Consider the following 17,618-nt stretch of genomic DNA (forward strand, 5'->3'; position numbering starts at 1 on the left):
GATGTTGTAGCACTTTTTTTTCCCATGCTGCCGTTTGCTGCCCGTCCGTCAATCTTGCGTTGCTCGTTTCGAGTTGACAGAAGTGAGCACACAGGACAGGTCCTCCTCGTTGGGAGGTCGAGCGGTTGGAAAATTGTGTCGCCGGCAGATTGTGCGAAGGCGCGCCCCGTTCGGATCTGATAGTCAGTTTAATCCCGGATTGCAAGTGAAGCTGTCTGGCTTGTGCATGTGCGCCAGAGCTCGCGAGTATGAATGACGAACGCGAAGGAAGGTAACGGGGAGAGCATGATTTATACGGATGACTATAATTGATGGCGATGACGTTGTTCTGTTGGTAGAAATATGTCGTTGACTGCCAAGTGGATTTTTATAATAGTTTGAATGAAGGTTGCACTTTGATGGGCTGTAAATGCGTCATAAAAGCTATGGGTTGGAAGTTCACATCCAGTAATTTTATGAAGGGCCTATACCGTTGTTTCTTCCCTCAATGTATTAGCAATTATAATTGAATCTTAATCTTGTATAAGTTTCAGTCTCAGCATTCTCTTGTGATTCGGCACACTTTTCTAGAAGATTAGCATCACTTCACTTATTCTCATAAAACCTGTCCATGTTAAATTTCACACATCTCCCAACGCGATTTTTTTTTTACAAATACTGAGACGATCCATTCAGATGACAGCTGAATCTCTACGCTTTATGTTCTGCATTCAGCATGTGTTTGCTCTCGTCCAAATTGATGAAATGGCGAAAAAGCCATTGAACATTATCTAAGTTTTCGAAATTTAACGTGGATAAACTTTATTTGATATTTAGTTCTCGCGACTTTTTACAGATTTTTGAATTATTCTTTTTTTAGGGCATTAGGGCAGATTAGGACAAGTAATGGACATTTGATGGACAACAAATTCAACATTACTCTAAAAGGTATTGGTAAGGCCACCTGGAAAGCCGGCAATGTGCTGGCACGATACCATGGTGTTCTTCTAAAAAAAAGCGAATCACAATGTTCGGTGCAAGGACACGCAGCTAACCTCGAGGGTGCGTTGTGCCCTGCCCCCCTCTGAAGCATTACTTTCTGGTTGTACCAAAGGGACTATGGGCTTGGCGGCAATGGAAACGGTTTAGCGGGTCGGGGATGTAGTCCTGCCTCCCTCGTTTGCTGTTGGAGGTGGTCCCTAACCCCGCACTTCCTGGACAACCCAGGATGTCTGTTGAGCAGATTCCCCATTGCTTGCCATTGCTTAGGAAGAAAAAAAATAGGTATTGTGTTCACCTTTTACACTATTCTACCAAGACATATGCTTTAGGATAAACATAAGCATTGTTAGCAGTAGAAGTGTGCCCCGGTACAAAAATCGTCGGCGGCGGCGTTTGTTAAAATTTTGGTCGGCGGCGGCGTCGTGAATCGGCGTGGCAAATTTTTTAGATAGTTGGTTAAAAAAATGTTCTGCATATTTTTGAGGATATTTTCAAGACATTAAAGCCTTAAACGCAATAGAAAGGAATAGCGACGGTAACTGCAGGATTCGACAGAAGCTTTATATCAAATCCTGCCGTTACCGTTGCCTTTCCGTTCCATTGCATTCAGAGCTTAACGGGGGCTAGGAGGATCTTAGTCCTCCCTAGGAAAAAAATAGCCCCCCTAGGATTTGAAAGGAGCAGTAATATCTATTTTCAACATATAAAATAATGAATAAATGAAAAAAATTAAGACGAAAGAGTTATCTCCCATATTCACTCTCATGATGAAATGAGTGGAAGACAAAAATGCATTTCTCATTTCTGATAAAGATTCCCATCAGAATCCGAGAAGGATTTTCATCAGAATCCAAGAGCAATTCCCATCAGAATTAATTCCGGTTCTCTCGACGTTTTGCCTCGGAATTCCTTTGACGATTTGCTTCGGAATCTCCCAACGATTTTTTTTCGGAATACGTCGAAGGATGGCTTCAGAATTTGTCGAAGCTTTCTTCCGGAGTCGCTCGACGATTAACTTCGGAATCCCTCGAGATTCTCATAATAATCCCTGAAACATTTCCGTCCGATTCTCTGGAAAATTCTTGCCCAAATCCCTGGATCATTCCCGTTCAAATTCCTGGAATATTTTTGTCGGAATCCGAGGAATATGAAATATTCAAAAATATTCTCTGCCTAACGGTAGAAACCTGACACCAAACCTTTCGAGCGCTACTACATTTTGATTAACAATATGCTACCCTTCCTTCCTTCCTTCGTGCTATCTTAGGTCCTTCGTAGCTTAGTTGGTTAAAGCACCAGTCTAGCGTACTGTAGGGTCATGGGTTCGAGTCCCATCGAAGGGAAAGTGGTTACCTCCAATACATTTTTCAAATCAATATCTTCCACATAACGTACATATTCACATATGAGTTTCCATAACATTGTAAATTAACGTCCAAGTCGGGTGGTTTAATCCCCGGAAATAGGCAATTAACTTTGATTGAACTGAATATGCTATCAATTGGAGTCGTTGTATCAATCATCGGCTGGTAAACAAACTTCGATACTGTAGGCTACAACGTACATACGTATTTATCACATTTCTCCTAAGATAACCTTATGAGGTGGTAAAATGCCCGAGAATATTTTAAAAGAAACTCAAAATAGAGAAAATAGATTAAGGGGTACTTCGAAGCTTCGAGAATTTGTTGGAAATTCTAAGAAAAGTTGGTTCCGCCGAAAGTTCTTAGAAATTCATATGAGAAGCTGTTAATAATTTTCAAGGCAAATTGTTACACATTTTTACAGAAAAATGTTCGGAATATTCATAGAAAATTTCTTATGAGTTTTGGTTGAATATTCTTCGAAGTCTACACTGAAAATGCGTCGGAATATCCGCGGAAGATTCACGAAAACTGTCTTGAATATTTACGAGAAATTCTCCGGAATTTCCTCGGCAAATTGTTCAAAATGTGGATTTCAATAAAAAAAATCTTTGGATTTCAACGAAAGATTGTTCGGAATTTCCAAATAAAATTCATTAGAATTCGCACGAATTTTTGCCATTCTCGTATACTAAGTATACGTAAAGTCTACACACTTAAATGCCAGATTTTATTTCGGTAAAAATATTTAACGAGCATGTTCTGTAAATTATGTTTTAACCGAAATGTCTTCAAAAAATATTGTTTCACCGAAATATTTCAAACTTGATTACCGAAATTCAGCTACTTGAATGTATTACTGAAGTTCGGAAATATGTTTTGCGATCTTCATCGGTGGGTGGGGGTCCAAAATCACGAAATTTCGCGTTACGTAAGGCGCGGAATCCTGCCTAATTTTTGCTATTGAAGTTATTAAAAAATCTGTTGATTTTTTTTTCAAAATCGGATTTTTTTCTAAAAACTACTGCATGTATTGCAGTAAATGCAAATAAATGTGAATTGATGGAAATAACTGAATCTATCTCCATGAAGTGCAATTTTGACCTCTGTAATGTTAATTTTTCAAAACATTTTGAAATAAACGAGAAAGGCACCTAGATGGATTATTCTGGTTTATGCCTTTTATTTTTTTTTAATGAAAAATTCTCAAGAATTTCCATTAAAATTGTTTATAATGTTTACGTTAGTTTTATGAATTTCACTGAAAACTGTTCGGCATATTTGCGGAAAATTATTCGGAATTTTAAAGAATTTATTTGGATTTCTACGGGAAATTGTTTTTAATATCCATAAAAAATTCTTCGAAAATTCTAAATTATTAAAAATAGAAGGCTCGTTTGGTCGAAAATCATTCGGCAGAAAACTATTTGGCCGAATAACACGTTAAGCTGAAAGTCATCTAGCCGTATTGCATTTGGCTGAAATTAACGTTTGGGCGAAAAATGCTTTGACCAAAAATAGCATTTGGCCAAAGAACCATAAGGCCGAATTGATAATATGGACGAAAAGCCGTTTACTCTAACATAACGTTTAACCAAATCATCAGGAAGAAAGTGCCGTTTGGCCAAGATGGTCGTTTGAAAGGATGGACCATTGGCAGAAAATGTCAAGGCTTCTGCTAAAAGACCTTTGCAGCCGAATACCTTTTCGGTAAATGGTATTTTCGTGATTAATTATTTTAGAGCGTCTTAGGGGAAATGCTACAAGGTTAAAAGACTATTATTCTTCCATTTACTTCCACTATTAACTTGTTGATACATAAAAAAGTTAATAGTGGAAGTAAATGGAAGAATAATAGTCTTTTAACCTGGTATTTTCGGCCAAGTGTCTATTTGGCCTATTTGGTCAAACGACTTTTTCGGCTAGATTATCAGTTCAACCGTATATAAATTTTGGTAGTATGTCCATTTCGGTTAAATGACATTTTCGGTCATATGGGTTTGTTCGGTCGTTTGACCGAAAGTCACACGGCGTCACTGTTTATTCGAATTCCACTTAGCCGAATAACGCATAAAGCTGAATGTCATCTGGCCTACATCCATTTGGCCAAATTGTATGTTTTTCCGAAACGATTGTCAGGCCGAAAATGGTTTTACCGAAAATGTCATGTGGCCGAAAGCGACAAGCAGCCAATTAAGCTATTTGGCCAACCTTTTTTTCCAGCTAAAGGAACTGTTTGACTAAATGACTAGGCTAGATGGGCTTCGACCAAATGGTAAAAAAATGTAATATCCTATTCGGCCAAATGTCCTATTCGGCCAAATCACTCATTCGGTCAAATGACTTTCGGGCTAATGGTCTATTCGGCAAAATGGTATATTAGTTAAATATCTTGGCTGTGCATATGCACAGCATATGTTTCGAAATGGACAAATTGATATGAAATTTACGAAAAAGAATCCACGTTTCTTGGAGGAACTCGAATCCTCAATCTCCTACTCCCTAGATAGGCGTGATAACCCCTACACAACAAGACCACTTAAATGTCACGTTTGCGGAAAAGCCATCAGAATCCTCCACCGCGGTTAGCTCTTTTTTGCAAATTGAATATTTTTCGGATGCTTGATTTGTCCAATCTCCACATGTGCTTTACTGTGCATATGCACTGCCAAGATATTTAACAAAAACTCAAAGGTGCAGCCCAATCGGGTTGTACGCAAAGGTGACGTTGAACTACGTAGTTGTATGTAATGTACAGGTTTTCGACTTTTCTGTTCTATGAAACCCATATGCGTAACTAGAGTCTCGGTCTAGGGGGGGCCATGGCACCAGCTGGTGCGATGTAACTTTCAAAGGCGATTTAAAGCACTGTGCGCATGGATTGTAATAGAAATTGTTTGACTAAGTTTATCGCTCATTCGTCCTAGAACTAACATAAAAAAAATCGCGAATAATACAATTGATTTCCAATGATGCTGTGATTGCTTCAAAACGCTGTGTCTGTGTCAACTTGTCTTCTCCATGTTACTAAATGTGGATAAGTGTGTAATCTAAGATTCAAGAATCTTCTTCGAATTATCTATAAATGAAATTCGATATGAGTATATTTCTGAAAGTTTTCAAGCATTTCCATGATTACTTAATGCATAAAGATCTCGATTTTTTTGAAACTTGAAATTTTTGAAACTCTTTAGATGTTAGAAAGATGCTTTATTATGGTTTTCTGAATAGGTGAGAGATTTCTCTGCAAAAATCAAAGAGACTTGAGAAGCAACCAAATCGATCTGAATTGTGCTGCAAAAGAAACGTTTTCTGATACGACCTGGTTTCTAAATCTATTTTTTTTATCCTAAAAACAAATTCTAACTAAAGCAGGCACAAAAGAGTTTTCCGATTATGAAATCGCCAAAAAATTAAATGGAACAAGATCTTTTGATGATTATAAAAATATTTCTTTAATGCAATCTCTGTTGTGAGTGCGAAGGTTCCCTAAGTTTTGTCCTAATACTTTCAATGGAATGCATTGTTGATTTTTCTGTCATTGTAACAAAGATTCTTAAGTTTTATAATTTTATATCTTTCTGTGCCAGAATTATATAGCGAGCAGAGCTTTAAATATTCGATTATTTTTTATGAAGCCCATCGGCCTTCTTTGTCACTTCATTTCTAAAAATATTCATATTCGGCTCTGCACCGTCAATTTTCAGAATGAATATGGGTCAGTGAGTATTAATTTGAATATCACAAATTATTAAATAATCGTAAAACTGAACACATGTTTGATGATTTGAATAAGTAAACGCATAGAACTAATCTCGACGTTCAATTGAGGGGCATTTTTAGCGCCAAATGTCAATATAATCAAGGCTAATTTTGTTTTTTTCGCGCGCAGTTACTATACTCAGTGGTAATCGATTGAATGAATTTATGAAGAAGTAAACTGAGTAAGTCATTCTATGTTTTGAATAATCAAAACACGAATGTCAAAAGTCAGAGTGAATGTGCTTCATGAAAGTGAATATTTTATGCACTGATAGCGAGAGCAAAAAGCTCCATAGGAATTTGATCAACTGTTTTGCGGTATACCTTGCGATTAACTGGAAGATTTTCGAAAGAATGGTCGTTCGAAATTTCATTGACCGGATTTGTGTACATGTACTCATTTTGATGAGGTTGCTTCAGTCTTTTTTGAAGCGGATGGTAGTTTAATAGAACAGAAATATTTATATCTTAATACAATTATGTTTTTATGTTTCTGCGACCAGGATACTAGTCAAACAAATGCAGAACAAATTTATTATTTTAAGCTAGCAACTGAATTAGAAGCGGCATTGATTTTAGCTTAAACATCGAGAAAATGTTCCCGGGGGTCCAACTTAAATATTTCGATGCTTTGCTGAACAAATGGTCATAGATGTGATAACGCAACAAAAAATATGTTTATAGAATTCATAATCAAAATTATGAAATATGTAGGAAATATGTAAATGAAATAAAACTGACTAAGTTGGAATTACTTTTCAAAATTTTCTGGGGGGCACAGAGTCTGGAGGTCTAGCCCCCGGCCCCCCCTTATTTACGCGAATGGATTTCAATCAGACGAGCATTTGACGCTTGATGAAACGGAAGTGGCGTTTCATGCACCATCATTTTGTGTTTACTATTAGGAAAAACTTCTGATGACGCACCAGCTGCGGTCAATTATATGCACGAATCGTAACGCTTGAACCGATCCCCTTCCTCTCCCCACAGCGTTACGTAATTTGTGAACAGTCCCTAAGTAAATTATGACTTTCATACTATTTAAAGCTCTACCATTTATAATCAAAATTGCTACTACAAAGCTCAAAGGATGGAGCAGTATGGTGATATGAGTTCGCTTATTTTGAATACATTGTATGGTCGGAAAGATCGACAGGAAATACTAATTATGGGAGCAATACAAGATAGTTGCTTTTGCTATTGCTATTGAATAAAATACCTGATAAAACGATTATTTAAAAATATGATGAATACTGAATATTTTCGAAAAAAGTATATGATTGAAATTATTAGTTGGTGTCCTGCTAACAATTGCAACTAACATGGAGCCTATTCAATAGATGGAAACAACGAAAAGAACCGTATATTATGAGAAACCATCCTGCAATTCAAAAGAAGAAATACGAGCTATCGCTCTTGGAACGCTTTCGAGAATTAATGTTAGAACATCTTTTTCATTTCCGTTTGAATATAAGAGTGAGAATTTATCTTGATATTTGTTCGAAAATTCGTAACGAAATGTCTACTTTTTTTCTAAATTCCTCGATAAATTATTTTCTTTATTTATCTTGAATTTTTTTCGACAACTCTTTCAGGAATTCCTTCGAGAATTCCTTCAGGATCTCCAGGGGTAAATTGTGGAGGAATTTTGTGAGAAATCTTAAGCAGGTACTGCACGAACTTTCGGGGGAATCCTTGCAGGAATGTCTGAAATGTCTCATAAGAGATATCCGGAAGATTTTTGTGGGGAATTTGTAAAGCATTTTCTGAACAAATTCAGGAGTATACATGCAAAAATGTTTGGGCAAATTTCTGAAGGAATTACCGGGAGAAATCTGTAAAAAACTAGTGGTGAAACAACCAAATGAACATTTTCCTGAAGGAACTTTCGGGGAGAATACGAAGAATTTTTTAAAGTAATTTTTTAGACAAATACTCAAAGCATTCCTGTTGGGATTTCCTCAGGGCTTCTTGGACGAATTGTTAGGCGAATTTATGAAGTAGCAGGCTACAAATTCATGGAATTGTTTTTAATGCTGGAAATAGGTTTACTCCGACCCGTCGCTGCTGCTTTTTGCAAACGGCGTGACGTCTCCACAAGGCACAATGGCTCAAAGTTTCACGTCCAAGTGTTTGATGTTTCTCATTTTTGATTATTTTCTCATACATTGAATAATGTATGCAATTCCGAATCCCATGATGATTGAATGATATTTAGATTTTTCAAAGCCTTTGCTAAGTTATGATGTTACGTGCATATTGTTAAGGATTTTCATATCCTAAGTTTATTTCAAATATCTGTATACTTCTCTAAATTTAAAACCAAGGCAGTTTCCGGTAATTTTGACTCAAATTTAGCATTTTCTAATGCATAGCTCACGAAGCTTTGGCCGCCACTCACGCATTGGTCATCATTTTGATTTTCCACCTTTGTAACAAAATTAAATTTTAGAGTGTGACTTAATTAACATTTTTCATAACATAAACCCAACGCAATTCACCAAGTGGTGATACTGACTTTCTCGACACCAACCTCATATGGATTTATATGGTTTGATGTACCATTTTCTTCAATAATTTTAAAAACAACGGAGGACTGTTATCAAATTCAATAATGATCAACTAGGGTTCGCCCCCTGTCGAATGCAACTTGTTGTTAGAAAATCGGTCATCGGAATTGATGATGCAGCCACTGCAAGCCGAAAACACCTCTGCACTCGCCACGAGCTCCTGCGGAATTTTATTGGATGTTTAGGTTTTATGGCAGAGGTTCGTCTTGGTTAACGGGTTGCCAATGTGATAGTAATAAAAGGGTGGTGTGTATTCTAATTGGTTTCCGAAAATGAGCTTTTTTTTATCATTTCGAATTCTAACGGTTACCTGCTAGAACTAATCAAGCTGTTGGTAAAGGGATAGATAGAAGATGGTAACGGTATGACAGCCCATTTCCAGTTCTAGTGATGTCTGGAACATGAGACATATATGAAAAGATACGAAGTAGGAGGAATGGAACGAACCTCCTGGGTATGAGGCAGAAGCGGTAGTCATATGACCACCAAGCCCGGTAAAGAAATGTCTACTTTTTCAATTCCTCATGAAATTCCTTCAAAAATACTCCCACGTCCATAGTTTCTTTTTAAATATTCTCCTGGAAATTCTTCGACAACTCTTTCTAGAATTCCTTCGAGAATTCTTGTTGAATTGATTTCCAGGAGAGTTCATAGGAGAATTCCCGGAAACTTTCTGAAGAAATTCTTTTGGAAATTGCATCATAAACTTATGGTAAAATAGTACCAATATTTTTTGAGGGAATTTCTTCTGAAATTTTTGAGAGAATTTAAGGAGGAACTTTCTAAAGCATTCCCAAAGAAAAAAACCTTACGACACCAATTCACACAAAGGTATCTTTTGGGTAAAACTTAAATTAGTTTGAGCTGAAAAATTGTCGAGTAGCTGTTTAAAATGCAGCCTTGATGTGTGAAATACAGTGTTTCTTGAAAGGGGAAGGGTCATTTAGCCGAAACCTATTTGGCCGAAAGCCATTTGGCCGAATGCCACTAGATTAGGCCGCAACCCATCTGGCCGAAAGTCATTTGGCTGAACGGGTCATCCGGCCGAATATGACATGGGCGAAGTGAGTGGTGCGATGTTTCTGTTTCACTTCTAACATTCGGTCAAATGACATCTTTCTGAATTATGTGTCCAACTAGCTATCCTTCTGCAACCTCAGCATTCGCAAGGACGTGGCCAGGACAGATCTCGACTATTTATTGGAGAGTACATTGCTTCCATCTAAGATATAGTGATCAAATCAATATCAGTGGTAACGGATAAAAGCGATGATACTCTCATACAATAGTCCAGGTCCTAGCAGTACACATGTTTCACATGGGCTACTGCAACTCATATGTAACCAGATTTAGTCACAATCAAGTTACTGTAACCATTTTTGTCTGACTTGTGCTGCTTGGGGCTTGTACAACCTACGAATTTGTGCAAATTGCACAATGCTAATGCTAATAGTGCATATAATTTAAGGTCTATGCTAGTTACCCTACCAGCACACTTATTCCACGAAGGTTACTGCAACTCTTATGTGACCAGATTTTGTCACAATCAAGTTGTTGAAACCATTTTGTCTAACTAGTGCTGCTTGGGTAAGCATATATGCGGTATTTCGAAAAATTTCGTTCCAGGTGGTTCGAAACGAAATTCCGCGGAATTTCGCGGAATTTGAAGATGGTGAAATCAGATTTCTTGATTTCGTTTCGTTTCGTAAAATTACAAAAATTTCGCTAGAAAAAACTAGCTTATAACGAAATTTAACGGAATTTCGCGGAATTTCGAAACAAATTTAGACTTAAGCCATACTATCTCGTACGGTCAAGTATTATAAAAATTTTTAGTTGTGCCGCTGAACTAAATCATAATACTATTTTTAAAACTTAATGTTTTACAAATTTTTCTAGGATTTCTGAGTATTTGTCGACGTGTTTAGTTTTCTTCTATAAAACGTCTTCGGTGTTTTGCTTGAAATGTCCAACAGAAAACGAAAAATGTCTTTAACATTCTTTTTTTTTCAAAAGTGATCCGACTCAATATTTAAGACGTCAGGCTCAGAGTGTAAATGTAATCAGATATGAAACAGAGCAGTACAACTTTGTCAAAGAGGTAAAGTCGTGGCGTGAACTCCTAATGCCCTTGTGAAGTATTTTTAGAGCGCTTCTTTTTTATTAAAGGCCTACTTCTTCACCGCTTATGCCTCAAACCAGGTTTAAGCGCATGACTAAGCACCGCTTAAGAGTAAAGAAGGCCATAAGGAAAACATTAAACGAAGCACATGATTTTGCGTTGAATTGATTTGAAACACGGTTTTCGTTTTCGAGTTTTCAAAATAACTTCGTTTACAATAAATATTTAATCGCTTACCAAGGTGGCTCCACATGAATTACCTTTTCATCAAATCAAAGATTCCTTTCACGGGTGCTCACGGAGATGCATAGACTTCTTCTTATAATCTTATAATAATGAATATCAAACTAATTTTCCTCTCCTTACCCTAAATTGACTGTAAGGTCGTGGCCGGCTCATACTGTCCATAGCAGCTGTTTCTTACAGTCAATTGAAGTCGGTTGAGGATGAAAATTTGACAACAATTTTTGCATGCCTCATATGAACAAACACATTTACAAGGACAAACAGACAACAGCTTGGTTAATCGAGTTGATTGTATATAAGACTATATTTTTCTTGATTAATGACTTGTGAGGGAAGTCAGACTCGATGGATACGGGGAATTGACTGATATCCCATTGTTATTAGCTGGTTATGAAACAACTTCTCGCAAGGGCAGCTGTTGTATAATTGGTAATACGTCCGTGTACCTAATGAAATAGAGTGGGTTCAAGTCCTACCGGCAGCCGAATCTTTTTTCGCAATATTTCGTGAAAAACACATCAGATGGCAAGCTTAACTATGTGTATCAAAATTGATTGAACATCTTTTCCAAAAAAATATAAGACTGAATTTGAAGGGAAATAATATCCTTTTGTTATAAGTTTTTGTAGGAGGCAGTAGAAATTGTTTCTTCTTACCTGGCAAACTGCAGTCGTAAAAGCTTTGCGATCACATTTCTGAAACACAATCTGAAAGATATATATTTGTGCATTTTAGAAAGGTGCAGAGCATTCGTCTAGCGAGCAAATGTATGCTATTAACAATTCTCATTCTGCGTTATACTATATTCGAATATTCTGGTTTTGATTTAGCTCATTACCATAAAACCACGCTGATAAATGAATATGACGTATGCTTCATAATAATCACATAAGTCTTAAATGAAATAAGGTTTTAAATAGAATTTTAATCAAAATATAAAAAAAATCCCACAATTCCTTTATTATTATATTCATATATTGATATAAAGCTAAACTGATATAAAACTGATCAGATTCGGGAGCACCCAGTCCAGGATGAATTCTTTTGAAAGCGGCACAAATGCTGGAGTATTGCCTTATCGCCATATCGCGATTTCTCGCTTAACTTTTCAAAAGGACCTAAGTAACATTTTTTTTCATGATTGAAATTGAGTACTGCATTTAAAAGCTTTCATGTTGTTCTGTTGATTGCGGTATTCAAATTAATTCATGAAATACTGCTTCTTCTGTAACTATAATTATAATGGTCGCAAAGCAGTTATTTGCCGTTGAGAAAATTAAATCAGAGTTGCGTACATAATGTAACATCAATTCAATAAAAAATCTGTGGAAAAAAATGAAATTTAGTTTCGTTTCGAAAAATTTCGAATTAAACGGACGTTGATTTCGTATCGTTTCGAAGTTTCGAAAGCAAATATATATTTCGTTTCGTTTCATTTCGAATCAACACAGACATGTTAAATTTCGTTTTGTTTCGTTAGGAAAAGTGTCTTATCGCATACCCTTGATGCTAGTAGTTTTGTAAATGAGTAGTTGATGTAAAAAGTGGTGTAAAAAGTTATGTTAAAAATGTTCCTATTTTCACAATTTCATTCTAAATTTACTGACGAAACAATAACATGACATGCATTTTATATGGTATTTTTTCAAAGGAGTGGAATAATTTTTAAATATGTTAATCAATATGGAGGCGCATGGTATTTCATGTAGCTCATGTGAATGACGCAGGCGGAAGTTTATGTTCGTCAATTTTGGAACAGTTGGCCTCCATAAACATCAAATCTGAAACATCCCCCTTTGTCACACTTTTTGTATTACTACCCTTTTTTGTATGGACCGTCGCGCTGCTCGAAACCGCCTCTCCCCTTAAAAGTGTGACGTACTTTGTGTGTGGCTGATTCCTTATAACGGTGAGTACCGGTGCAAATGATGCATTAGTTGTACACAACTGTGCAACAAGAAGTTATCCCAACGCCAATGAGCGAGGACGAAGCAATTTATTATAGCTTGTCGGTAGGACTGCTTCTCTGAAGCTTTGTAGGCCACTCAAACTTTTTGCATCGAGTACTGGCTCATATGTTGGTCACACATCCCGTGGTTTTGCATTGATAAAATGGAGGAGAGAAAAAATGAATGATGAGGAAGTAGGCTTCGGCTAAGCAAGACGGTTTGTTTTTTGCCTCTGTCATTTTCTTAGTTCTTTTCAAATTTAAAGTAAGTTTTAATATTCGGTGCACTTGATATTGAGTCAACCACATCAACTGATGATGCCAACTCTGGACCTATCTGCAAATTGCCTTCAAATTCCTTGGCTAAGAAAACGAAGGCTTCAAGCGGCCGCAAATAAAGCTGGCAAATGCGTCAGATGCTGCTGCTAGATATAATCACGGCTGCTGACCTGTAACATGCTGGAATAGATGCATGAAATCACGATTACAGAATTCGTAGGGTGAAGATTATGTGGGAGAGCTTCTTTCGACGTCAAGTTTGCCGTGTCGATGCTGTGGAGTGGAATTCTAAGTATCATTTTAATTTTTATGTTCTTATTATAACCATATGTTTTATTTGTTTTCTGTATAGCAAGGTTGCTTTTTACATGAAGTGATTTCTTTAATTTCTTGTCTTGATGTTTCATAGAATCCAAAGGCTTTAACGTGCAAATCAGAATGGCAAACGTTATTTGTCTGTTGCGCCTATCTGTGAGGAAGTGCAAACATTTGTAGCATCACCCCTACTCTAGCGCATGTAAACATTGTTGTTAGACCATCGCTTGAAAAGCGACTTCAGTGTATGTTTTTGTTCCCTATTTATTCAATTGTTTTTCTTCATTTTATTTTTTCCCATAATGTGAGGATTTACTTCTGATTTATTAAATCCGTAAACTCCGTAAATTTTGCATGTCCTGAAATTTATATTGAGTTTATAAATTTCCTCGACAATTGCTTTATGAATACTTAGTAAGCATTGTTTGAAGGACTTCAATGGCTACGACACTTAGGGCCTCTTCGTACAATTTAAACGCTTTAAAACAGTAAGAGCGTTTTCGTATAATGGATAAAATCCAATTGGCATTTTCCATATGATAACAATATTTTTTTTCGATTATTCATTTCATTTGGCTAACCAGCGTACTGATCAGTCTTGATGAAACTTTCAACTATTTATAATAGAACCACCAACAAAGATATATTTTTTTTTTAATGTGATAGTTCGAATCAAAATATTTATAGATATATTTATTTTCTGTAATATCTAAATGTTAATTTTTTTGTCTCCCATTCTAACAAAATACATAGTATAGTGATTCGAGCTGTCATTAGTTTTTATCTGTTTTCCAAAAACTTTCACTAGAATAATTTGAATGTTCTACCCTTTATTTCTATTTTTCCTCTGGTTGAATTGAACCATGTAGGAATTACAATGTTTTCAACTTAAACTAATCTTAACCTATTTTATACTAAGGGTACAGGAGTTAATCGTTGCAATAGAAGATTGCAACGATTTTTGTCTAAAATTGAAATTATTTTGTTGGACATTTGTTGCAATGTCTCAATATTAGAAATTCTATGAAGTTCATTGGTGCTATACCACGGAGGCAACTTCAGAATCATTTTCAGAATTTTATTTTGAATCCTCTGAAGTGCCTTCTTTCTGGCATTGCAGCAACTAGTCCATATTGGCACAGCATACAACATGGCAGGTCTAAAAATTTGTTTGTAAATCAAAAGTTTGTTCTTAAGACAAAGTTTTGATTTTCTGTTTATAAGTGGATATAGACACTTAATATATTTGTTACATTTGGCTTGAAGGCCTTCAATGTGATTTTTAAAAGTTAATTTTTGATCTAGCAGAAGTCCTAAATATTTAGCTTCGCTAGACCAATTAATTGGAACCCCATTCATAATGACAATATGTCTGCTAGAAGGTTTCAAATAAGAAGCTCTCGGCTTATGTGGGAAAATTATAAGCTGAGTTTTGGAAGCATTCGGGGAAATTTTCCATTTTTGCAAGTAAGTGGAGAAAATATCCAAACTTTTTGCAATCTACTACAATGACACGAAGGCTTCGCCCTTTGGCTGAGAGGCCCGTGTCATCTGCAAACAAAGATTTTTGACACCCTGATGGTAAATCAGGTAAGTCTGAAGTAAAAATGTTATACAAAATGGGCCCCAGTATGCTGCCTTGGGAAACACCAGCTCTTACAGGTAATCTATCAGATTTAGAATTCTGATAGTTTACTTGCAGTGAGCGATCTGATAAATAATTTTGAATCAGTTTAATAATGTACAGAGGAAAATTAAAATTTAACAATTTTACAATCAAACCTTCATGCCAAACACTGTCAAAAGCTTTCTCTATATCAAGAAGAGCAACTCCAGTCGAATATCCTTCAGATTTGTTGAGCCGAATTAAGTTCGTAACTCTTAATAACTGATGAGTAGTAGAATGCCCATGGCGAAAACCAAATTGCTCATCAGCAAAAATAGAATTGTCATTAATATGAACCATCATTCTATTTAAAATAATCTTTTCAAACAGTTTGCTTATTGAAGAAATCAAACTGATTGGGCGATAACTAGAAGCCTCAGCTGGATTTTTGTCCGGCTTCAAAATTGGAACAACTTTGGCGTTTTTCCATTTATCTGGGAAGTATGCCAATTGAAAACATTTGTTAAATAAATTAACCAAAAAGGATAAAGAGCTCTCAGGAAGTTTTTTGATAAGTATGTAGAAAATACCATCATCACCCGGGGCTTTCATATTTTTAAATTTTCTAGTAATAGATCTCACTTCATCCAAATTAGTTCCCAACAAAGGGTCAAAAACATTATCTTGGTTGAGAATGTCTTCGAAGCTTCGTGTAACCTGATCCTCAATTGGACTAGTGAGACCTAGACTAAAATTATGGGCACTCTCGAACTGCTGAGCAAGTTTTGAGCCTTTTCGCCATTTGTTAATATAATTTGATTTCCTCTTTAAGCGCTGGAATTGGCTTTTGAGGTTTTTTAAGAATTTTCGTTAATTTCCAAAAGGGTTTCGAACTGGGATCCAACTTCGAGACATTATTCTCAAAGTTGGTATTTCTCAGAATAGCGAAACGTTTTTTAATTTCATTTTTCAAATCTCGCCAAATAACTTTCAACGCGGGATCGCGAGTTCTTTGGTATTGCCTTCGCCTCACATTTTTAAGACGGATCAGTAGCTGAAGATCGTCGTCAATAATAATGGAGTTGAATTTAATTTCACATTTAGGAATTGCAATGCCTCTGGCTTCGACAATTAAATTTGTCAAAGATACGAGCGCATTGTCAATATCACTTTTGGTATCCAAAGGAATATTAACATCAAAATTCCTATCGATATATGTTTTATATAAATCCCAATCAGCTCTATGATAATTAAAAGTAGAGCTGATTGGATTATAAATGGCTTCTTGTGAGATTTCAAATGTCACAGGAAGGTGATCAGAGTCAAAGTCAGCATGAGTTACCAATTGGCCACACAGCTGACTTGAATCCGTTAAAACCAAATCAATTGTCGAAGGATTTCGAGTGGATGAAAAACAAGTTGGGCCATTGGGATATTGAATAGTATAATATCCCGCAGAACAATCTTCAAATAAAATTTTGCCGTTGGAATTGCTTTGAGCATTATTCCATGAACGGTGTTTGGCATTGAAGTCACCAATTACGAAGAATTTTGATTTGTTGCGAGTCAGAATTTGAAGATCAGCTTTCAACAAATTCTTTTGCTGCCCTTTGCATTGAAAAGGCAAATAGGCTGCAATGAAGGAAAATTGACCAAAATTTGTTTCAACAGAAACTCCCAAGGTTTCAAAAACTTTGGTTTCAAACGAAGAAAATAATTTATGTTTGATACGTCTATTAATGACAATGGCGACCCCACCACAGGCGCTGTCAAGACGATCATTTCTGTAGATAAAATAATTTGGATCTCGTTTAATGGAGAGTCCTGGTTTTAAATACGTTTCAGTTATAATGGCAATATGCACATTATGAACTGTTAGGAAGTTGAATAATTCATCTTCCTTACCCTTTAGAGAGCGGGCATTCCAATTTAGAACTTTCACACAATTATTTAGATCCATTAAAACGGAGTCCGATAACAATTTTTTGTGTGTACTTTATACCAACCTGAACAGCTTCTGGTATGGTATTTGCTTTGAACATTGCATCAATCATGTGATGCAATTGTTCAGTTAAAAATCAAATCGGAAGCAGTCATGCTACCTGAATCGGCAACATGACCGTTATTTTCCGTTGGGACATGGGTATAAACCTCATTTTGAGAAGAGAAATTTTGTCTACCAGCAGCGATGTTTGCATACGTAGGGACATTCGAAAAATTGAATTTACTGAAGTGCTTGCTACCCGTTGACAAGCGGCAAAATTTGTTTGTGAATTGTGGTGGGTATGAATTGCTCGACCGGTAACTGGTTTCGAAATTTGAGCGTTTGAAAAATTTCTACCTGTCGAATCTGGGATCCGATTGAATTTCCCGTCATCAATTTTGCACGGGAATTCAAAACTTTTTTTGCGTGAAGGGCATTCCC

General features: G+C 36.3%; 1 protein-coding gene across 3 annotated transcripts in view; it reads left to right on the top strand.

Annotated features, from left to right (window-relative positions):
• The window catches only part of LOC134224344 (leucine-rich repeat neuronal protein 2-like), a 474,531-nt gene that overhangs the window by 1,176 nt on the left and 455,737 nt on the right, over nucleotides 1-17,618 (top strand). The gene's annotated exons all lie outside the window — the stretch shown is intronic.

Source organism: Armigeres subalbatus, chromosome 3 (genome assembly GCF_024139115.2).
Source record: "Armigeres subalbatus isolate Guangzhou_Male chromosome 3, GZ_Asu_2, whole genome shotgun sequence".
Lineage (NCBI taxonomy): Eukaryota > Metazoa > Arthropoda > Insecta > Diptera > Culicidae > Armigeres > Armigeres subalbatus.